General features: G+C 43.2%; 1 protein-coding gene across 2 annotated transcripts in view; it reads right to left on the bottom strand.

The window, feature by feature from the left end:
• The window catches only part of lrfn5a (leucine rich repeat and fibronectin type III domain containing 5a), an 83074-nt gene extending 58779 nt beyond the window's left edge, over positions 1–24295 (bottom strand). For both annotated transcript variants that reach the window (XM_028001156.1, XM_028001157.1), the window contains exon 1: positions 23501–24295. The gene's annotated coding sequence lies outside the window, so the exon portion shown is untranslated. The remainder of the gene's footprint in view (positions 1–23500) is intronic.
• Positions 24296–25092: the final 797 nt, after the last annotated feature.

The following is a 25092-nucleotide window of genomic DNA, read 5'->3' as shown; positions in this document are numbered from 1 at the left end:
AAAATACAAGTTCATAACACTTGGAATATATTAGCAAACAATTACTGCTCTCCAAACAGTCCTTAGCTTTATTAATATTGCACACAGTAATAATCAGACACACGCTGCAAACTCTCCCTGTGCATCATCAGCTCTGTTTCCACCAACATCACTTTCCACATGTAGTTACAAAACTAAACTACATTTGTAGGATTGCAGCTACATATTTAATTTATTTGATGAACATAGAAAATGTTTATTATATGTCAATGAATGTAAAAAAAGAAAAGCTAAATTAAAGATTATAAAGCATATTGTTAATGTTGACCAACTGTTGCTGTTGGAAGCTGCAGAGCAGTTAGAAAATGAATACAGGACAAAAAATTACAATATGTATCAAATGTTTATGTTCCAGAAATGATTTCTAGTTGGTTTTCTGTAAATAAATAATTCCAACACTATCAAGGAGAAACTGTACTAAGTTTATATGAGTTATATCAGAAATTTTGCAAAAGGTTTAATAGGAAAACGTTATAGAATCTGAGATCAATGTGTTAAACTTCAACAAAGACATGAGGAGCAAAACCAAATGTGTTAGAAAATCACCATTTGGTTGAAGCTCCTGATCCAGTGAAGGTCTCACAGGCCACTGAATGTTTATCTTCACTAAAAGCTTCTGGAAATTAAGCTCCCATCTTTTTATTGATGTCGGAGCTAATGCGGCTCCGTGTGTTTGGGTTAGCAGTACCACTGATTTGTGTGCTTGTTTTGAATTTGCATAGCCACACTAATTTTCTGTCTCATTTTAAAACATCTCAATTACGCCTCCAAACACCTGCGTCGCCCCCCCTGCATGTTATGATGTTATGCAGGATCCATTATCCTGCTGGCGGCTCCAGGAACACAGAGGTAGGGCTTAGTGCCAACATGTCACAGCTATCTGTGTGTGAAGCTCAGTGGGAAAAACATCCAGACCTTAGAACAGGAATCATTTTAATGTAGTCACAATGTAATGAAATCACAACCACAAACAAAACTTTTTGTTCTGAAGGGCAGCAGAGCTCCTTCACAAGCAGCCGACCTTCTGCAGAGGCGACACAAACACACCCTGACGTCATGACAAGGAGAGGAGGCGACTCGCAGGCAGAGTCACTTCACAGCAACGTTCCCATTAGCAAACAGGCATCCACACTGGAAACATTAAGGAAATGGGCTGCAAGGCTGTTCACAGCTGGCCCACTGTGATCTGAAATGAGTTCTACAAACAGCATTAAGAAAGTCAAGCCAATGCGTGTGTTCAGGAATGATTCTCCTGCCTTCGGTGTTTCTGAGTCCTCAACAAACGTCAAGACGGCCCAAACCGGGTTCTACAGGAAGTCGGACGGAGCTGAGAACAGCCAGATAAATGATGGAAGGAGATACAGAGATTTTGGTTTTGCTTTTTGAGCCTCGATAAAAATAATTCCTTTCAAACTGTATGATAATTTTGCAGAGTTGGCCACATTGTGGAGAATTATCCATCTCCATGCATGAAGAAGAGTCAGTGAGTGGAATTCATGAATTTGATTTATTAATACCAAAATGCAGCTGGTAAATTTCTCATGCTACCTTTAGGAGCTAACAGACAAAATGGCCTCAAACAAAAGTTTTCCATTGTCTTTGTTAGAGGGCGTTCCCTAACGTGTCATTTCCTTTAGCTTTAGCTTACTACCAGCCAAAAGAGATAGAAGGAAAACACAGAATATATTTATTCTCAACAGCATCTAAGTAAACAGTTGGCTATGCTAACACTAAGGAACGAACCATAAGCAGTCAATAAGCAGTCAAGCCATGGTTTGGAAATCACTGATATGTTCAAAAAAATATTTTTTTGGCATAAAACCTCAACTTGCATCAAGAAAATATGTGACAAGAAAATGAGTAAATATAGTTGAAAACATGCAGGAACTCTGATCTTCATTTGATGCCAATCAGAAGTTTAGTAAGATTTTCTCTACTTTAGGTGTTTTCTCTATTAGTTTATTTATCTGCTGTTTTAATTTATAATTTGTTTTTGATTCAGTTCATTTTTATTAGTCATTCCTGCCTCCATTCAGTTTTATTTGGTCCTGGTTTCCTGGGTCTGGTACCTGGTCTGGTACCGGGTCTGGTACCGGGTCCAGTCCCGGTCTGGTAAAGTTAAACTGATGATGCAAAATAATAAGTAAAAAAGAAAAACATCCAGTTTATCTGTGATTAATGCCAAACAGGAAACTACAGGAAGTGAGGCATTTAGGTTGGCAGTCACCAGATAATGAGTAACAGAGATATTTTATGTTTTCATATTTGCATATTAATCCAGTTATGAAAACACTCCGTGGTTCTGTTGAGCAGAATGATCTTCTTTAAGGATGACAGAGTTCTGTCTCCTGGACCGTTGAAGTGATTCTGCAGATGAAGCTACTTCTGGTAAAGGACAGACATTTTTATCTCCTCCTCTCCCTCCTTCCATCTCGTCTCTATTTGTCTTTTCCTCTGGTGAACCGTTTCACTTCCCCGACCTCAGCTGTGAAACCATCCTCTTAAATCCTTCAATCTTTTCTCTGTTTTCTCTCTCACTTCATCCCTTCCTTCACCCTGCCGGATGACTTTGAGTTTGTCGTTACATCTCACACCTCCTCTCCTCCCTCCTGGCCTAACAAGCACCTTGCTCCCTTCCTTTCACACCTCCTCTTCTCTGGTTTCCCCCGTTGTTCCCTCTGCCTTTGTTCATCCTCTCCCTCTTTCAATTAGCTGCTCTGCCCAGCGTCTGGCAGGCTGGCCGGCGGTGTGGACGGTCTGCGGCCGGACCAGGCGTTCTACCTGCTTCATTCTGAAAGGAACAGCTGCTAATGGGGACCAGGAAGATTCAGGGGACAAATGAGAAACAGAGTCTGAGTCAGTCAGAGCAGCAGGTGGGGGAGGGGGGTCACCCTGTCAGTCAGAAACATCACAGCTTTAGACGTATTGGCTGTTTAAGCATTGCTAAATATTAAGAGCTGAACTACAGCACCAGAGGACCAAACCAGAGCCAATCAGCAGAGAACTGAGACTCATTAAAATGCAACAATAACAGATTCAAAATGAACCAGCTCTGAGTCGGGTGCTTTCTCTTTTGGTACAATCAGTCTTTTTATTAACTCTGCAACAAAAAGAAATAATGAATTTTTACTAAAAATGTTTAAATGAGAAACTGTCAGATTATTGGAGGGAAACCTTCAATAGTTCTTCATTCAGGGTTTAGACTCCAGAATTTATTAAAATAAACTATTCTGGTTTTTCTGATCACAAATGAAAAACTCATTTTGTGTTTTTTTCTCACCTCAGTTGTTCAGATTCATGTTTTGTCCACATTTTGCAGGTTTGTTTTTTATTCCATTTGGGTCTCAGCTGATTCTAGAAACAGTTAAAAACACACCCAGCTGTTTTCTGGCAGCAATTTGGTGTTTTTTTGGTGTCTAGAAAATGAACCATTTCCAAAACCTCCTGATTGTTAAGTCACAGTTAACAATCCTACTCCGCCTACTCCCTTCCTCCGTTACCTACAGTTTACCGTTACCTAGCAACCCCGAGCCAAACCCGTCACCTAGCAACCCCATAGAAATCTTCTGCTGAAAGTGAATTCATAAAATCGGATTCATTCCGTCTGACTTTAAATCATTTGTAACTGGCTGCAGTGTCCCTGCGACAGAGACGTGGGGCCGGGCCCCCCCCAGGCCCCCATGCAGAGCCCCTGGCTGACAGACGAAGTGCATTTGGAAACCTGATAGAAACTCCTTCCAGCGCCTCCTGAAGCCTCGGGCTCAGTCTCACGTTTCCTCTCTGCGTTTCTCTCTGATTCTGCTGGACTATTGAATAAATGATGAAACCAGATATGACTCTGCATTCACTCCAGTATTTTGTTTCTCTTCCTCTTACAGCCGATGTTTCTGCCTTTCAGCTCTCATTCTGAATAAATGATGAGATTTCAGCGTTTCTCGTTCAACCGCCGCTTTTATCTCATTTGTTTCATCTTCTTTTCATCTGATAATTGCTACAAGATCTTTGCACGAATACATGAGCACTAGTCAACCCACTTGGTTGAACAAATAGCCATAAATATCAAACTGTTCATAAGTTATATTCGTCTTGATCAGGGAACAGAAGTTATGGACGTACGCTTTGATTTTTGAAATGCAACATGGAGAGATCTTGACACTGATAAATATTTACACGTTGGCTCCGCCTCCAGACTTTCACAGCTAAAGCTGGAGAATTCATGCATCTGATAAACTCCCATATTTCATATAACTTATAAAGTCATAGCTGCAGTAAATTAAATGTTTGTTTCCAATATGTAAATTATGACATCATAATTCTCAGAAAAAAAACATTTTAATAACTGGCAGGATTAAAAGAATTAGTCATTAACTTCCTTCATTGCCAAGAATAATTCACATAAGTCTCCTTACATCTGGAAAAATTAATACATTTAAATCTTACATGGTTCACTTTTATTGTTAACACTGCATCAAAATAATTTTGGCTTCAAAGCTGCGATTTTTTTATGAAGCAGAAGAGAAACTCTAAAATTAAACTTCTGGTGTGTGACCCGTCAGGCCGGTTCAACCCGGCGGTGGGACCAGAACACGGTTTTCATGTTTCACATTCATCTCTAATCGCTCGACTCTCATGTTCATCCAGCAAATCACTGAAACTCACAGCAGCCAATCAGAGACGCCCAGACTTCCTCCTGGACAGAAACATGGAACATCACAGCTCACAGCTGGGGGGCTCAGCCAGGGTCAGACGGGGTCAGACAGGGTCAGACGGGGTCAGATGAGGGTCAGACAGGGTCAGACAGGGTCAGATGGGGGTCAGACAGGGTCAGACAGGGGTCAGCCAGGGTCAGCCAGGTTCAGACAAGGGTTAGGCAGGGTCAGCCAGGGTCAACCAGGGTCAGGTGGGGGTCAGACAGGGTTAAAGGGCAACTCCAGAAGCAACTTGTTCTCTAAACACACCTGGCTTCAGGTGTGTTTAGGTCTGGTATGGTCAGACACCTACCATGATTGGAAATAGAACCATTCCACTCCGGAAACAAAGGGGGCGCTGTTTCATGTTTTTGTTCTTTTGTAACTTTATTAGACCTGTCCAGGTGACCCCGCCTCTCGCACCAGCGAAAGACCTTTTTGAACCGATATTATGTTATTTTATTATTATTATTATTATTTTATTATTAAATCTTTATTCATTTCATTCAATACAAATAAAAAAAATAAAATAAAAAAAATAATAAAAAATTTAATACAAAGAAAAAAAATAAAATAATTTAAAAATGAAATGAAAGGTAGCAGAAAGAAGAAAATAATCTTATAATATCTGCCCCTTTTTCTCAACTATGGATCAAAACAACAAAAAACAAACAAACAAACAAAAAAAAAAAACTAAAATTTTTTTGATTTGTCTTATGTGACAAAAAAAGAAAACAAAGGAAGAACAAAGAAACAAGGTCAATCATCAATCTCAACTGAACAATACTATACTTTGACTTTATACTATTTCATACTTCTTCAAAAAAACAATCTTTAACATTCTTTTAAACATGTGTAATGATTTAACATTTTTAACATCGTTTTGCAGGTCGTTCCACAGTTTGACTCCTTGTATCGAAGTACATCGTTCTTTCAAACAAGTTCTGAATTTAGGTTTCTTAAAAATCTGTGTCCCCTTAAGGTTATAACCACTCTCTCTTTTCAAAATTTTTTTGGATGTTTAAGGGTAATGTTTTTTAGGTCACATTAAAATGTATTTCTAACAAAAAATGGAGTTATTTCCTTTCACTGACATATTAACATTCACTCCTTTGTTGTATGATATATTAGAAGCATTTTCTCAGTTTACCAGCTGAACATACAAGTCACAGATCTGGAGATTCTTGACATCACCTGCAGGACAACAGAACGCTAACGTCCTGCTGGCCAAACCGCAGCGCTGCTCAGAGGAAAGTCCAGTTCTTATCGCAACTCAAGAATCAACCAGAGGGAGTTTTTAATCAAAGAAGAAGAATTTCTCTAAATATCTTCAATCAGTGAAGAACTTTCCATCCTGGTCCTCCACCCTGCTTCTTTAAGGTCTTTGTTACAGCGCCCCCTTCACTTCCAGAGTGCAATGGTTCCATCTGACGGCTGACTCCACCCCTTCCTGTTTCCCCACATGAAACTGTGAAGAACTGACAATAGGTGGTCTGTCTGGGTCCGAATCAGGTCCAGAAGTCGTTTTGCAGCATGTTGAGTTTCAGACGTTATGAAGATGTAGGAGCGGCTCTGAAAAGATGTTGGTGTCTCATAAATGTGATGCATTGACTGGGTGCAGCTGCGTCTCTGCTGCTCTGCTCTGGCCTTTCTTTTGTATTGCAGTTGACATAAATCATAAAACTACCTGAGCAATGCAGCAAACCGTCCCTGCAGACGGCGGTTCTGGAGGCTGGCTCACAGGAAGTGGCTGTTCTGGTGGACAACATGGCAGCTAGTTAGCATGTGGCTGCTCCATCCTCCATGTTTCCTCCTGTCTGTTTCAGTGAACATGCAGGTTCTGCACCACCCAAATCACTCTCACTACAAAAGAACTGCCAACTGAAAACAGATTACAGCCACTGTGTGTGGCTGATAAAACGGCTGCACCGAGTAGCTACAAGTTTCACTGAGCTGCATGGAGCATCCGGATTGTCTGCTCCGCTGCAGCTAATGCTGCGGCGCCGCATTAGTGGCCGGGTAGAACCGGGCCACGTTTGGACCTGATAAGGTGAATCTTGGTGGAAAGCTGCTGGGATCCTGCAGCTCAGCGAGGTTTGGGATTTTCTCTGGATAAAAGGTTTCAGTTCGGCTCCAGAAACAGAAACACGCTGATTTTAGAGGTGCATGGTTTATTACTGATAACCAAAACTCTGAACTCTGACACTAAGAATCTTAACTTTTTATTTTCACCTATGAAATGATTTTTTTCCTCCTTGCAGATTTTTTAGAAGCGAGAACAGCGAGCTGTAAAACCTCTGGAGGACGTTCTCTCAGACTTTATCAGAGCTAATGCAGCACAAAGCCCACAGCCTTGTCTGCCCGTCTGTCTGACTCTCTTTCCTCACCTCCAGCTCCATTTCTCCCTCAGTCTCTCTTTCAGTCCCTCTTTGTGTTCTTATCTGATGAAGTGAATAATTCATGTCTATTCTTCAAGGAGGCTCTCAGTTCTACCTCCTGGTGTTTTCTTTGAAGCGCTGCGGGTCCAGGTGTGTGAGCAGCGTTCGTGTGCTCAGAACGGGTCAAATTTCAGATTCCACACAAACACACAAAATAAAATAAAATAAACCATGGTGGAAAATACACTCTCAACATAATCCTGAAATAAGACAGCAGCTCTGTGTTCATTTTACATCTTTAACTTCCACATCAGTTATACTGGGACCAGTAGAGCCAGTGTGACAGAAGAAAATACCTCCACCCAAAACCATGTGAGGGTTTTGATCTCACCCAAATATTTCTGACAAATTAGTGAGCTAACAAACTACAGATGAGGATGTATGAGATTATGGGTTCAAAGTATAAAAAACTGAAAAGAAAATCTAATTAACTGTTTTTATCAAAAACAGAAAAAGTTTCTGCTCTTTGATGAACAGAAGTTGTTTTTCTCGTCCTGCAGCCTACAGACACACCTGGTTTCTTTTCACCTGGTTTCTGTATTTCTTCACGACTCTTTGGCCACCAGCCCAAGATCAACTAATTCCCGATAAACTGTCTGGAAATAGTTTTTTTTTCTGGAGTGAAATGATGAAACATTTGAACAGTTTTGAAACTGTAACTTTTCAGTACCTTATTAGACATCAGCGCCGCCTCCTGCTTACAACAGATTGTGATGAACTGCATGTGAAAATCACTGAACTCCTGATCTTGGATGTTTGTGACTAGATTGTGTCCTAACTTAACTTCTCATTGTGAATCTTAAGCTGAAAAGTTGATTTTGAGTGAAAAGTAAAAGCAGCTCCCTCAAAGCAGAGTTTCTCACTCATCAAATAGAAACAGAGAAGTTGGAAACTCTTCTTCTGGTTTTGGCTGTCAGCTGCAGAGAGGTACAAAGATTATCCATAAATCCTACATGCTCCTGGATGTGTGGGTGGGCTGCAGCGACTGTTCTCTTTCTGTTCTCTGCTCAGCGATGTGGGCGCATTCTGGAAGCATAAAGCATGTAAAAGTGGTGCAGCGTCGTTCTGTACAAGATCCGGTCTATCAAAAACTCAGAGATTCTCACCACAGAGCATGAGATAAGGATGGTCTATGAGCTGCTAAATGACTACATATAAAAGATCATTTTAATGTGATGCATTCCGACATCAGAACCCAAACCTGAATCCAGACGGGTTCAAAAAGCTTAACATGTCTGAATGAATTTCAGAGGAATCTGGTCTGGTTGGGTTTGTCTGCTGAGTGGAGGAAGAGAGGAGATTCACCGCGTCTCAAGAGTCTCTTCACTCCACGGTTCTGGTGCCAAAAGCTGATAAAAATGATAATACACAGATTCATCTTCAACTTTTTCCATAAGTGATGAAAATCCAACAACATTCAGACAGTAATTCACATTTCTCTGCGCCTTAGTGTCCGTTTGGCTTTGTGCCGTGTGAACTCTCAAGCCGCCATGTTGGATTCCAGTTGGCTGCAGCATTGAGAGGCATGCTTAGTGTTAATAGTTTTCTCTTGTAAAAATAAAACAGTGGAGCCACCAGATAGTTCTTCAAAATATGTTCTGCATCTCGGAGACAATGTTGGAAATTACAACACATTCGTCTTTTACAAGAAATTCATTTAAAACTCTTCACAGGGAATCAACAGTCTCTACATGCAGAATATCTATGGCTGCTCAGATTACATGAAATATTACATTTATAAGGAACTTAAGAGATTTGTCGCCTAAATGCATCCAATCAACTGATGTAACGATGATTCTGTTAACAAATAGAAACCAGAGAAACAAGCGAAGCCAGAAAGACTTCAACCTCTAAAACAGCAAATAAAATAGTTTCTGACCATTTTTACAGAATCTGTTGCAAAGTGGAACAACAACAACACAACCAGCATCATCAGCCAAAACACTGGCCAACGTGTCTCTTTTATGTATTTAAATTTTTTTAAGCATTTCTGCTTTATGGATCCAGACCTCAAACTTTTTAACTACTAATCCAGCAAACGCTTCTGTCAGCAAACACACCTCAGTACAACAATACCTGAATTTACTGACCTATATATGTGCTTTTTTCTCCCAAGAGAAAAAGAATCATATTTAAAGATAAGAAAACAATAATGGGCTTATCAAAGTAATAATCCGAACCTCAATTTTCACTTTTTACCATCGTCAGAACGTCACTGTCTGTGTTATACTTAGCATCTTGCTGTGGTCTGTGTCAGATGTGAGTCCATCTGACTGGTCAAATGTTGTTGCCATCGAACAAATGGATGCCTGCATTAGAAAAGGAAATCCCATATATTGTGTCCAAACAGCCCTGTGCTGTGTTGATGTTACATAAACAGATCCTGGTATAATTATGATTTCATTTTCTGTCAAAATAAGATTCACAAGCAGCAGACAGAAAGGCCATAATTCCAAAAAAATATTATGACCAGAGAAACATTTATTCCCAAATCATGTATGGTAAAGAATAATTAGAGCTTATGATGATAATAAACCATATGAGTTGTGAGATGTTGGTCTGTTTCCTCCTGATGGTCAGGGTTAGGGTTAGGGATCCGGTTCTACTGGAACCAGAACTCCATCAGCTGCTCCACCTCCAGCTGCTGTGGCTCTGAGTCAAACCAACCTGTTCCCCTCCTGGCCTGTGGGGGCGCTGCACCAAGAACCACTGAAGGAAACGACACAAAAACCTCTGAAGACCCTGAGAGCAACTTCCTTCTTCACCAGATGGAAACAAGATGGAGGCGTCAGATTTTAGAGGATTGAAGATTTTTCATTTGTTTAAGTCTAAAAACCACGAGCCGTTTTTCCTGCTAGCGTTAGACTAGCATGTTTGTTTTGGTTCTATTTACCCAGAATGCCCTGCGCTGTAGTCCACTTCCTGCTTTAGATCTACCTGGAAAACCTTTAGTTGTGTATCAATGTGAGGCCACAGAAACTTATCCTGCACCGACTGCTAACCACATGTTTTTAGGATTTATGGATTTTAGTTTTGGTTGTTTGATAATTTAACAAATGTTATGACTGCGTTTTTATGCTTCGCTGCATCTTGTGACTAATTACCCCCACAGTTCCTCGCTCACTTCAAAAGCGTCGTTTCAGCATCCTTAAATGTTTCTGTCCCAAGACGAGGAGAGTTTGTTTCTGTTTCCATCTGCCTCTGTCTCGCAGGCACACTTTGGCAAATATAGTCACTGTGTGACTTAAGCAAATGTAATCATCTGCATACATATGGTGCATCACTAGGAATACTAAGAGGCCCACGGCGATCACATCCTGGTCCAGCGTGAAGGAGTGGCTGAGCTCTGCAGATCAGAATCTCAGCCTCTCCACTCCAGCTTCAGCCTCCAGTAGAGATGAATATTCATCCCAGCTCAGCCTCTGGTCATGAATATTTATAGGGTTAACACCAGATATGCAAATGAGCCAAACAACCCAGATGGCTTCAGATCTCAACATAATGATCACACAGACCTGCACAAAGACGCTCAGGAAGAAGGAACACACACACTGTCAGGCTGCGGAGCTTTTCCTCCTGAAGGGACGAACGTCAGGAAAGCAGCAGAAATCAAACCAGAACAAAGTTTATCTGTTTCAGCAACATGTTATAATACCGCAATCTCACAGCAAACACATCTCTCTGATTCTAACACAGACATTCAGGAGAAAAATTCATCCAGGAGAGCCGAGAATCTGTACCTGACTATTCAGAATTATAGTGAGGCAGAAAACGCAGATTAATGGAGATTACGGGCACAATAACAGGCCTAGAGGCTGAACACAGGAGCAAAAGCTCCATGCTAGATCATCTTCCATGCTAAAGATGCAATAAGAGTCCTTCACAATAAAATATGAGTCAGATAAAATGATAAAAAGCAAAGATTCATGCAGTGAATCAAAAAATGATTTGAATGAATTTATCTGAAATTAACAAGAGTTTGGTCACAGCACATCCGAAACGTTCCTGACATGAAAACGATGAGATTCTCTGGGTGTCATATATATCAGCTTTTATTACGGAACATTTCTGTTTATTGCATCAAAAGTTACAATAAAAAGCTTAGGGTTAAACAGCTTGTTTCCCACAGCGGCTTCAGACAGAATGATCTTAAAGAGACAGAGGAGGCAGACCTACATCCAGACATCATGCTTTATGTTCTGGTCAGGAAGGAGACGTCTCCAGGTTGTATCAGCAGCTGGAGGAGACAGAAAGCTGCAAACTCTCAGCTGAATGTTAAAAGATAAAACTGTGAAAATTTGATTTCTTACAACCTTCCAACCAAAACCAGCCAAAAGAAAAGGCTGATTCCAGGCTAAATGAGGATGATCCCCTTTACTAACATATTTAAGGTTCAAATGTTTCAAATGTCCACAACCAGAGGATTTTCCTGGTCCACAACTGGAGCGTCCAGAGAGACAAAGCCTCCCTAACCAGCTTATCATGCAGAGTGAGTGAGCGTGGTGCAGGTGATCCACATGACACATCCAGTGCCTCTGCACACATGCAGGAAGAGATTAAGGCCAACCAGCTTGTTGTCCGTAAGCTCGACATCACCTGAGATCAGCTACACACACACACACACACACACACACACACACGCACACACACACACACACACCGGCCTGTGTGTGTATGTTGTCATAGAGTCTGAATCCTTCACTTTACAGGTAAAAGTCCAGTTTGGATCAAAGCAGATGTAGAATCTGGAGGTTAAATCCTTAAAAACTAATGATGTGACTCATCATGTTTCGCTCTCCTCTGTAGGGGAGGAAAACCGGAAGCTGAAACATTTTGCATCGATGAAAACAGCAGGAGGGACCCGGACCCACAGCTCAGGGCCGTTCAGTGAAATCAAACAGTCCATGAAGTTCCCAGCCTTCGCCACATCGTGCTGCAGCGGACGGAGAGGGCTGCAGCAGAGGGAGGCAGCAGCAGCAGCGTCTGAGCTGTTTTATTGTGCGGTCAGAATGGCTGGCTGTGACTCAGAGGCAGAGAGACACCTGAACGCAGCATGACCCCCCGGTCATACAGGATGACCCCCAGGTCACACATGATGACCCCCCGGTCATACAGGATGACCCCTGCATCACACCAGGGGCCACATACTGTACCAGACCCAAGCCCGGTTATTCCTACCTGGGTGGTTATTCCACTGAGGCGCAGCATCCTGGATCAGGTTTGTCCAAAATGTGGCGCGGGGGCCAGTTGTGGCCCTGAGCTGATTGTGTGATGACCCTCACTTCAATCCAAGAACGCTACAAATTTACCATCTTTCTGTTTTTAGTTAAGACAAAATTATCAGAAAATAAAATTTCTTGAGAAAATATTGCATTTAATAACCTGATATTCTTTTTATTCACTTGTAAGCTCCACATCAACCAAAAGTTGACTGTTTTGCACCCAAATCTGCTTTTAATTACTTTATTAACCTTTGTTAAATGCACAGTGGAGCAGTTGGTAGCACTGTTGCCTTGCAGCAAGAAGGTCCTGGGTTCGATTCCCGGCCAGGGTCTTTCTGCATGGAGTTTGCATGTTCTCCCTGTGAATGCTTAGGTTCTCTCCGGGTACTCCGGCTTCCTCCCACAGTCCAAAAAAACATGTCAGGTCAATTGGTCTATCTAAATTCTCCCTACTAGGTGTGAGTGTGTGTGTGCATGGTTGTTTGTCCTGTATGTCTCTGTGTTGCCCTGCGACAGACTGGCGACCTGTCCAGGTGACCCCGCGTCTTGCCCGGAACGTAGCTGCAGAGGCAGCAGCAGCAACCCTCCCGACCCCATTAGGGACAAGGGTGAACAGAAAATGGATGGATGGAAGCGCGTTCAAAGAAAGACTCAAAGAAATTCAGATTTTATAGATCAGAATTATGTTCTAATTTTTACCTAGAAAATTTCTTTTAATGAGTCAAACCTTCAAAAATACTTTAAAGATTGATAAAAATGGAATTGAACTTTATTTGAATTAATCTTTTCTACATGAAGGATTATTGAGAATTATTGTCATTGAGGTGACTTACTGTGCCTTATGAAATGCAGCAATAATTTATTACGTCTGTTCTTGAAGATTCTATTGATGACGGGCCGCCGCCGCCGGGCCACCGTACCGTCGTACCGTCGAGCCGCCGAGCCGCCGCCGGGCCACCGTACCGTCGTACCTTCAGGCCACCACTGGCCTCGTAGACGTTGAACCAGCATCTCTGAGGAGTTGCGTTAAAACTCTGCTGCTAAGCTACAACATGAACCAACAAAGATCCTCTGAGTGTTTTTAGCTTCAGTTCGTTGTGCCGCTGCTGACCTTTTATCCTACTGAACTGTGCCGTGTTGAATCTGTCTGGATGTCCATATGTGTGTCCAGCTGTGACAAACACATGGACCTGGATGTGCTGAGTCATGGTGAGGGGCTGGTAAACGGCTGAGTCATATCTTTGCTGTCCGGTCCTGCAGGCAGCAACGTGGCAACCCGCTAACCAACCGACTTCCTGCTACATGTGGAGATCCAGCAGAGAAACTCATCTCTTCTTAACTCTCTACTGATGAGACCAGATTTAGTAAATTAACAGTCATGATGAGTAACATTGATGTTATCAGAGTTAAAAGTGTGGTTGTTACGGTAACAAGCTGCTGTACAAATCTTGATTAATTTTGATTTTCTTGATGTTGGTCAAACTGAAGCTTTCCTGCTGACGTCAGAATAATTTACCTCTTAAAGCTGTTGAAGCACAAAAACCACAAAATACACATCAGGCAAATCGTTCAACACATCTATAAAGACAGATCTATGTTCTCTGTGTGTAATTTTCTACCATTGTTTCCTTTAAGGACCAAAACATGAAGCTGAGACAGAAGACTGAAAAACATCTCTGCTCAGTGTTTGCTGCCAATTGTATTTGATTGTCGCTGCATTGTAATCACAGTTTGTGCCTCAGTGGGAGGCAGAAACACGGAAACATCCTGACTGACAAAATGACAGCTTATTATCAGCACCAAGCACATCCCCAGGGTTTAACACACCACTGGTACATTAGCTCATCAACCGAGTACAGCAGGACTGGCTGGGAAATATTCTGGGTAACATTTATGAAAAACTAACTTTCATCAATAAAACCGCCACAGTAACTGGACTGTTAACTGAAAAAGATCAAGTGTTTTCCGTTGCATCTTCTAAGAGTCAGTTCCTCTGTCATATGCAGAAAGACATTTGCTGCAGGCTAGCAGCTTGCAGAGTTCAGGTTAATGTCAAATGGAAAGGCTTAAAAAAATAAAATTAGCAAAAGAATACAGGAATATTCAGCCAATAGCTGCAATTAACTGGCTGCTATTTATAGTGTTTGCTATAAAACTGGCGAAGAGGCAGCAGATATTTGAAAGTCTTTACTGTTTACAGAGCAGATGGAGGAAAGCAAATCAAAGTATTAAATGATTTAAATGTTTAAAACATTCATAGTGTCTTTCAAAAGCCAGAGAGAAAATTAAAGAACAAAAAGCATCATGAAGGAAGTCAGCAACAGGTGAGGGAGGGGCATGAGGAGAAGCTTAAAGACCAACACAACTCAGATCAGCTCAGTGTTAAAAGAAAGACATAAAATCTCATTTACAGGTTATAAAATGTTCTGCTGCTCTGTTCAGATGAGACCAGAACTTTACTGAACTGGTCACAAAAATAATAAAGACACAAAAGATTATTTAAGATAAATACATAAATGAATAAAAATCCAATAAAACCCACCAGAACTCCGTTAACCTCTGAAACTAAACTCAGGATTTACTTTTCCAGTTGTCATCTCAAGCTCTGTGATCATTGATAACTTTAACAGTCCAGCTGTGAAACACGGTGGTGTCAGCATCATGTCCAGTTCTTGTTGGGTTGATATGTTCCATAAAAATATCTTCAGGTTTTGTGTTTGTAATTTACAAAATGTAAAAACTTTTTCAAGGCGTTATGGTAAACATGAGGATCATAACTGAGACTAAAGGAATCAGGAATAAAAAGTTTCAATCCTCTAAAACTTCTGTTAACCTTCAAAAAGCCAAATGAAATGTTTGTGATCGGTGTGAAGGAATTTAGCAGAAAGTGTGTGAACGTCCCCAGCATGTAGGTGTTCTGCTGCAAGCTGCTAATCTGAGTGTGAACAGATGGGATGCGCTAACCAGCTAGGCTAAATGCAGCTATTGTTGGCATGGACCTAGTTTGATCTGCGGCTTCCTGATCCCAGGCTGCATAATTAAATGCAACATTTAATCCACTCAGAGTCGCTGCCCCAAAGCACAAAAAACCAACACTGTGCTCCTTCTTCCTGCTCCTGCAACCCAACGCTGCTCTGCTAACATCACAGCTAAAATCCTGCCATGTTAATTATCTCCTTCACTCAGTCACCAGGTATGATCTGCATTCAAATAAAAGTAACAGCTTCAGACTGAGGGAACCAGGATTGCTTTTATTTCTGATATCTGAATTATCAGTGAGTTCCAGCTGCGGTGGCCTCGGCTGTCTGAGCGTCTGCAGCGTCTGCAGCATCTGAGAGTCTGCAGCGTCTGCAGCATCTAGCGCCTGCAGCGTCTGAGCGCCTGCAGCGTCTGAGCGTCTGCAGCGCCTGCAGCGTCTGCAGCGCCTGCAGCGTCTGAGCGTCTGCAGCGTCTGAGCGTCTGCAGCGTCTGCAGCGTCTGAGAGTCTGCAGCGTCTGCAGCGTCTAGCGTCTGCAGCGTCTGAGCGCCTGCAGCGTCTGAGCGTCTGCAGCGTCTGAGCGTCTGCAGCGCCTGCAGCGTCTGCAGCGCCTGCAGCGTCTGAGCGTCTGCAGCGTCTGAGCGTCTGCAGCGTCTGCAGCGTCTGAGAGTCTGCAGCGTCTGCAGCATCTAGCGCCTGCAGCGTCTGAGCGCCTGCAGCGTCTGAGCGTCTGCAGCGCCTGCAGCGTCTGCAGCGCCTGCAGCGTCTGAGCGTCTGCAGCGTCTGAGCGTCTGCAGCGTCTGCAGCGTCTGAGAGTCTGCAGCGTCTGCAGCGTCTAGCGTCTGCAGCGTCTGAGCGCCTGCAGCGTCTGAGCGTCTGCAGCGCCTGCAGCGTCTGAGCGTCTGCAGCGTCTGAGCGTCTGCAGCGTCTGAGCGTCTGAGCGTCTGCAGCGCCTGCAGCGTCTGAGCGTCTGCAGCGTCTGAGCGTCTGAGCGTCTGAGCGTCTGCAGCGTCTGAGCGTCTGCAGCGTCTGCAGCGTCTGAGCGTCTGCAGCGCCTGCAGCGTCTGAGCGTCTGAGCGTCTGCAGCGCCTGCAGCGTCTGCAGCGTCTGAGAGTCTGCAGCGTCTGCAGCGTCTGCAGCGTCTGAGAGTCTGCAGCGTCTGCAGCGTCTGAGAGTCTGCAGCGTCTGCAGCGTCTGAGCGCCTGCAGCGTCTGAGCGTCTGCAGCGCCTGCAGCGTCTGAGCGTCTGAGCGTCTGAGCGTCTGCAGCGTCTGAGCGTCTGCAGCGTCTGCAGCGTCTGAGCGTCTGCAGCGCCTGCAGCGTCTGAGCGCCTGCAGCGTCTGAGCGTCTGCAGCGCCTGCAGCGTCTGAGCGTCTGAGCGTCTGCAGCGCCTGCAGCGCCTGAGCGTCTGCAGCGCCTGCAGCGTCTGAGCGTCTGCAGCGCCTGCAGCGTCCAGCCAGCCTCCTGCCTGCTGCATGTTTCAGCCTCAGAAAGCAGCCGATGGTCAGGAAACGATCATCAAGTTGAACGGCCGGCTGACAGGTTCTGTTTCACATCCAGATCATCTGGCAGAAACCAAAGCATCCAAAGGGAATTAGGAGACATTTTATTGGCTGCGTATTTCAGCCCATCAGTATTCAGAGTGTAGTGTGACCCTGACCACAGTTATAAAGCCAAACTAAAGCCCAGATTAAGCTCTGAGGTTTCAGAGGTTTCTCTAAATATACATGGAAATAGAAAACACATAAAAGTTTAAAGCCTTATTTTGTGACAGCTGCTCCGTCCCAGCAGGAAAAAGGCTTGTTCGCCATGGTAACGGCTTCAGCATATGAGCTCAGTTATTAAAGTGACCTCAGCAAAGACGCTGCTGATTCTAAACCTCAACATGAGGAAGAGGACGATTGCTGCTGGCAGTCATCTTCAGAAAAAGTTTCCTCTCTGAATCAATAACTTTTAAGATTCCTCCTTTACTCTAAGTAAGTAACTGTATATATGTTATGTTTGTTAAAAGTACCTTTGAATTTGAATTATATCTACTGTAACCTGAGAAGTAAATGATAGTTATTAATATAAATCTCTCTTAGGGAAGAATCGATCAGAGCAGTAAAAAGAACCAGTCAGAGTGGACGGGTTCATGGATTTGATCCCAACAGTCATGAGGACTGGAAGTGTCAGCCAGCTGGTCCTAGTCAAATCCTCCATTAACTGATTGTGATCAGTGAGACTGAAAAGAGGTGAAGGAGAACGTTTCGTTTATTCAAAAAGCAAAAAGCTGCGTTATTTTTGGGACTGCTGGAGGTTCTGCTGCCCTGAAGCAAGCAGGTTGTGGGTTTGAATCCGGGTCTGGTTTCTCTCCAGGTACAAAGATTTCAGGCAAAAACTTCAGGGTCTCTTTTATCCAACAACAAATATTTGTGTTGTTTGTTCTTCCTCTTGCTAGTTTCTGTTTATCAGAAATGTTTCAGTTTCAGGTGAGTTTTTTCAGAACAATCTGCTGATGTGTTATAAATCAAAACGATCTGAGTCTCTGGTTCTGCTCTCTGGACTGGACTGAAGAAATGTGACACATTTCTGGGACGTTTCGGTGTTTCAGGACTCGAAGCTGACACGCCTACCATGCATCCCGCAGCAGGAAACATGGAAACATGATGTCAGGATGCTTCACGTTGCTGCTGCACTTACACAAACTCAGCAGATCTGTCAGCTTCTCTCTGCAGGCGGACGGTAGCCACCAGGGAGTCCTGAGCCACATGCATGGATTCATCCAGAATGTTACATTCAGTCTCGATCTCAACAGAACAATGAAGTCATATTCTGTTAACTTCCTAAATACAACAAAACCTTTGACCTTAGAATCCCCTGCTGAGAAAAACGTTTCAGCATTTAGAACTAGGACCTGTCTGACAACATGAAGTAGGCAAAAAAAAGTTCAAAAAGCAGCACAGCGAGTTTCCACAGGAAGAGATTCAAGAACTTCAGCCTGGAAGCTGTAGAGTCATCGCTAAGCTTTGGGACTCCAGAGAACCTCAGTGAGAACGTTCATCCACAAAAACACGGAGGAGTGGAGAACCTTCCCAGCAGCCCGACAGAAACACTCCAACAGAACATCAACAACCATCAAACCGTCCTGCAGGTGAAGCTGCAGCCATCAGGTGACAACCTGCAAGTCAAGTCCAGTTGGACCCGGTACCAGAACCAGACCGGAGCATCAAGAACCAGGATTAGAAACAGCAACAGACAGAAGTTGTTGTCGGCACGAAGCCAAATGTCTGTCTGCATTGTGTCACATTCACACATATCTTATCTGCAGAGCACAGCTCATTATCACCCAACATGTTTTACATCTGTCATGTCACCCCCCCTGCCCGTGCAGCGCCATGCACACGCACACACACACACACACACACCGTCAGAGCATCCTCCCCCAAGCAGGGTTGTGAGTAGAGAAGGGAGGAAAGCTTTCAGCTCCAATTAAAGGAACCTGCGTGGCGTTTCTGAGACGATTGTGCAGCAACAGAAGGAAATCTGTTGGCTTTAATTACAGATTCAGTCATGATCCCAACTAGTTCAGTCAGCCAGCGACTAATCCTGCCTTAGCCACAGTAAGCTACTTATTTAGAGTAACTTGATGGCACCAACACAATGTGGGTACACTAGTTCAGGGTGTTGGCATGGCAACAGCCAACACCCAGAATAATAACAACATTCATCTGTCACTGAATCTTATTTATTTTTAAGACTTGATTGTGTAGCTGCGTGTTTCCGATAATATGCCTTTTAAACTTTAAGTGGATTAATTAATAAGTCATAAAAAGGAAAACATAATAATCTGTGGCTTTTATTTAAAATAATAACTGATGAAAATGTAGCAATAATCTCCATATGTTTCTAGTATTGTAATATTCCATTTTAGCATTTCATATGCCAGATCACTTTTCATAATGTTCTTTCATTTGATTAAAATAATTGTTTTATGTTTATCTTTTAATAGCAGAGCAGCTCAGGTGATTTTCTAAGAACCAAAATCAGATTAATGGACCAGAGGAGACAGTAAGACCTTCTGCATGATTTTAGAGCATTTATTTTTAAAAACTTTAGTTTGCATTTCTAAGAAACAAATTAAACAAATTCTGCTTCTGTGTTGATTCTTCTCTACCGGCTCTAATTATAAAAATGGATACAAAGATGATATTACTGCAGGCTTTCTCTGACAGTATGGTGACTTTATGTCATTGTAATAGTATTTCAGTGTCAGTGCTGTCAGATTGTTACATTTTAAGTTAGAAGTTATAAAGTTATAAAGTTTCTCTCGTGAATCAGGAGAAGTGACTCAAACTGACATCGCAGAAAAACATTTTACCATATTTCCAACATAACTAACAAGCAGGAAACAATAAAAATAACTTTTGTGGATAACTCCCATACATGTCAGGTTTTCCCCAAAATCTGATTTTTCATAGGGAGGAGTGTAAAAACTGTCTTGACATTTTTATTCCTGTTGAAATTCTTAAAAATGTGAGAAATCTGTTCATTTCTATTTGTGTTGTGTTGAGAAGAAAAGCTGTGTGGATTTTAGCAGCTCTGCTGTCATGGCAGCGTCCTGAGGAAACGCTGCTGCTCTCCACACTGACCCACACCTTCACACTCATGCATCTGATTTCAGTCAGCTGCATGAGGACGGCTTCCTGCAGCCAGAGGAAAACTCTCCCATCATCTGCCGTCTCCTCTGTCCAGCATGTCCTCTGCAGGACGCTGTGGTTCGCTGTCAGACGGGTGAAAACCTGGAGAGGTAAATTTAATGTGTTTTATTTGGGAGTTCATGTGAAAGTGTCTGTTTGGTGCCTGGTAGTTTCGGTCCTTAGACAGACTCCTGCGTTAATCTTTGCTCTCTACATATTCAGTCACATCCACTGTGTGTTGCATCATGTGACCTGAGCCCCTCCTACTCAGCCTGTTGCCTTTCAGCCTGTTTCCCTCCTGATGGTCCAGTCGACCCGGTTCTACTTGGACCAGAGCTTCACCAGCTGCTCCACCTCCAGCTGCTGTGGTTCTGAGTCAAACCAACCTGTTCCCCTCCTGGCCTGTGGGGGCGCTGCACCAAGAACCACTGAAGGAAACGACACAAAAACCTCTGAAGACGCTGAGAGCAACTTCCTTCTTCACCAGATGGAAACAAGATGGAGGCGTCAGATTTTAGCGGTTGTTGGATTTCTCCTGCTAAGCTAGGCTAGTGTGGTTGTTTTGGTTGTGAGCTTATGAGCTACTTTGTCTGGCTCTATCTGAAATCTTCCAAAAATACACTGATGTTCACTGTTAAAAAGAAACCAAAAGCTCAGGCCAGATTTTGAAATGTGATGGAAACGAAATGAAAATTTAGTTTGATTTCTGTTTGATTGTCCAACATCAAATCAGCAGGAGAAGCTTCAACCTGAGTCCAACGTTTTCACCACAATCTGAACGGCCCAAACCCGGTCTGAGCCGCATCCATATGTGGAACTGAATCATATCTGGTAGTTTCCAAAACGTCTGCAGTCTGAACAGTCGCATCACATTTATCCAACTTTTACTCATCAACGTGAAACATGCGTCATAATTCAGCAGCAGAAGAACCCGGACGGTGAATCTGGACCTAAACAGTGAAAGTGATAACAATGAAGTGATGAAATCAGTCTGAGTCAGTGAACGCATCACATCCCAACCCCACCACACCTGGTCCGACTCCACATCCGAACAGAACCAGGTCAGAACCGGGTCGAAAGCTGCAGTCAGTGCTCCACTAAAGGCCGTTGTTGCTAGCTCTTAGCTTTTTATCAGCGTCCTTCGTCTGCTGACCGTCTGCTGACCGTGTGGTCACTCTGACCAACTTTAAATTCCATTCAGAGACGCCGGCGGCCATATTTACAGCTGTAAAAAGATCGGTGCGGCGGCCATCTTTTCTGCGCTGCGGCTACATTCTTCTTCTGCAGGTCACTTTGGAACCGTAAACCGTTCATACAGAAGATTGATTGCAGTCGCATTTAATTCATAGCCTGAACGACTACAAAGAAAAAAACCAAACTATTTCAGTGAAGAAATCTGAAGTGAGCATGAAGACCTGCTGCTAGAGCCTGTTAGCTCCAACACCCTGAGGTCTGAAGCTGGAACTGACTCACATTCATTCCTAAGATAAGATAAGATTTATTGTCATTGTCATCAACAGGTTACAGATTGAGATTTGCTCGACTCGAGTTAAGATGCAGGTTATGTGTATATACATAATATACCAAGATAAAGAAATAAATAGTACAAAATGAGAATAAATAGACATCAGAAGATGGTTGCAGCGCCTGGAGGTGTCGCAACAGAATTGACATTTTTAACAAAGTGGTGTCAAGAGCAGAAGTTCTTATGCCTTTGAATTTAGTGCCATGGTTGCCATCAGGTAAAAACTGTGTTTTAGGCGATTTGTCCTGGTTTTTATTGCTCTGTATCTCTTTCCTGATGGCAGCAGCTGGAAGAGACCATGGCCAGGGTGTGAAGAGTCATTTAAAATGTCCAAAACTTTCTTGTGGAGCCTGGAAGTGTAAATCTGTTCCATAGTGGGGAGGGAGCAGCCTATGGTTCTAACCTAATGACACAGCAACACCGCCTGGCAGCCTTAAATATGAGACGATGAACACAACTAACATCACCGGATTCTCATTTAGCCTTTTCTAGAGCACAGGATGTATTTGCATAATGCCACCATATTCACAGGCCATTAGCACCAGCATCAGGGACTCGTGTGCACAAATTTATTGCCTTGATCAATCAGTGCAAACTACCGTTCCGGTGAAAACGGTGAAATTCCAGCACAGCAGCGATGGACAAACAGGAAAAGACCTTCCAGATGTCTGCAGATGTTCCAGTTAAAGACTTTTCAGAGGTTGGATCAAATGATTCTGTTTTTATTGATGATCTGCACATTAAAATGAAACAATGAAATAAATCCTCTGTGGGATCATTTCCTCACCATGGCCAGTTCCCACAGTTCAAGTTTCCACAGTAAACCCTGCTAAAGCAAATCTACAATACAAACTCTTCCACTAGCAGTGCAGATCTATTATAGATGGTTCTGGTTCTATGGCTTTGAGGCCTTCTAAGGAAAAAAAGAACAGAATAAAATATCTGAGCTTCTTCCAACCAAAATAAAAAAACAACTTCTGTCTCTGAGCTGAAGAGAAAATGTGTAGAATTAGACAAACATGAACTGATGGATCTTCAAACAGACAATCAGAGGCAGCAGGGAGGAGCTGCAGCTTTCCACCCCATGAGCCCTGAACGCATCATCATAACGTTTCTGCTCCAACAGGGAGCCAAGCTCAGCAGAAACCAAGTTTCTGCTGAGCAAATTCTGAAAAATATGAGGATGAAAAACCAAAGACAGGAACCATTTAGTGCTTCTTTGGTTTTACTGCGTTTCATCATCTAATGATGCAGGAATATCTGCCTGCGAGCCCAGCTGAACGTGGACCAAGCCATCTCACACACACACACACACACACACACACACACACACACACACACACACACACACCACACACCCACACACACACACACACACACACCACACACATACACACACACTATTCATCTACAAGAGCTACATGACGTCGACAACACCAGCACAGTCGTCTGTGCTGGTTTGCGGCTTTCTCTCCCGCCAACAGCCGCAGCCTGCAGGTGCAAACAGAGGCGCCGCGGAGGGGGGAGGAGGGGGGTGTAGTTATTGCGGGTGTGCACTTTGACAAACCGCAGCGCATCCCAACCACGACGCGCGCACATGCACGCGCACAATGAAGCTCACATTGAGCTGAGCGCGAGGAGCCGGAAGCACCAGACAGTCCTGACCTTGCTAAGATATATATATATATATATATATATATATATATATATATATATATATATATATATATATATCCTGCTGAGCCCCCCCTCCCGCGTCTGCATCCAAACCCAATGGAGAATCAATGAAATTTGGAGACTTGGACACCATAGATAGATAGATAGATAGATAGATAGATAGATAGATAGATAGATAGATAGATAGATAGATAGATAGATAGATAGATAGATAGATAGATAGATAGATAGATAGATAGATAGATAGATAGACTACCTCTCTTCCTTCCTCTCTCAGCTCTCAGTTATTCCTCCTAATCCCATCCTGCTGTAACTCCAGAGGCTCCAGAGAAATAAAATCCTTCAGGTAGTAAATTCCACTCGGGTTCACGGTTCCTCCACAGGGCGCGTCCAGCACCTACATCCTTCTCCGCTTCTGCCTCCTCTCTCTTTCTCGCTCTTCCCCGTCCTTTTCTCTCCCGGCTTCATCCCTCCATCCCCGCAGAGAGAGAAATACCATCCGGCACCAGAAGTGAAGTGATTCTCCGAACCTGAACCCACCGCTCGTCCCTCTTTTGTCTCTTTTTTAATTTCTTCTCTTCCTCCAACGTTCTTCTTCTCACTTCTTCCTCACTCAGCCTCGTCCAGGTGAAAGTGGAAGATTTCCACCAGAAGACATGATTCCAGGTTAATGGTGATAAATCACATTATTCCACTGCACCGGACAGAATTAGCTGCTTATTAATAAGTCAGGGTTATGATCCATGAGTGATTCTCCTGTTTTTATTCTTTTTGGATTCAGGTGAATCTGTTCAGAGACGCGGATCTGGATCTTCTCTCCTCCTCTGATCCTGTCAGCACCTCTGCTTCTCTGCGCCTTTCCTCCACTTCCAGTAGAATAGAAAACCAGATGGAACCCAGATGACGTCCCAGTGAAGCTGTCCTCCTGTCCTCCTGTCCTCCTGTCCTCAGCGGTCCGGTCCGGTCCGGTCCCGGTCCTCGGTCCTTGCAGGGCGCTTCTCCCGCACGGTAATCCTCACCGCTCCGCGGGTCTGACCGGAGTGAAGCTGCAGCCAACTACAGCGACCTACTTCCTGCTGCAGATTTCAAACTAAAAGCCCTCAAATTGTCGATTTCACTCATTTCAGTTTTCATCTTAATAGTTCAATATGAACTCAGTAAATAAATCAAAAGATTTTTATAAATATGAATCAACTTTATATTTCTATTAATATATTACAGTTTTGATCTTCTGACATTTTGTCAGCTTTAAAAGCAAAGCAGGGAGTTTTATATATATAAGCACTATATATATTACATATTCATAAATAATGTTAATAATAATGTTGTTCCTGCTGCTCTCCACTTCAGGCCTTCATATTAAAACCAACTTCCTGCTCCGGTCGGTCCAGTCCACCAGGTTCTGACCCGGTTCTGCTGAGTGGTCTTTAGCTCCGCCCCCTTTGCACCCTTGTCCACACTTTGGCTAAGCCTCCACTTTGGTGAAGTCTATTACCCACAATTCATTGCTGCATGTGACGTTTTGAGTTAATGGTCACCAAACATAAAACAGTTGTGTTGAAATCATTTTTTCACTCTACTGTGAATGTGTGAATATTCTCAGTTTGTTCTGGATTCAGCCAGTCATAACGAAACTCTGCTGAACAGCCAGATCTCCTTCTTTCCTAAAATTGATCAGTTATTATAGATTTATTGTTATTTTCACAAAGGCCATAACAGTGACCGGTCCGCCATCTTGAATGCCGTCCTCATGATGTGACCAGTTCTGCCCCAGTTCTCCCATTTCTGCACACTTGGACCCTTATGTTCACTGAGTTCACATGGCTTCAGAATCTCCTGCTGTGACAG

The sequence above is a fragment of the Xiphophorus couchianus genome, chromosome 19 (assembly GCF_001444195.1).
Source record: "Xiphophorus couchianus chromosome 19, X_couchianus-1.0, whole genome shotgun sequence".
Taxonomy (NCBI): Eukaryota; Metazoa; Chordata; class Actinopteri; order Cyprinodontiformes; family Poeciliidae; genus Xiphophorus; species Xiphophorus couchianus.
The sequence above is the reverse complement of the archived record's forward strand: the minus strand, read 5'-3'. Positions and strand labels throughout refer to the sequence as shown.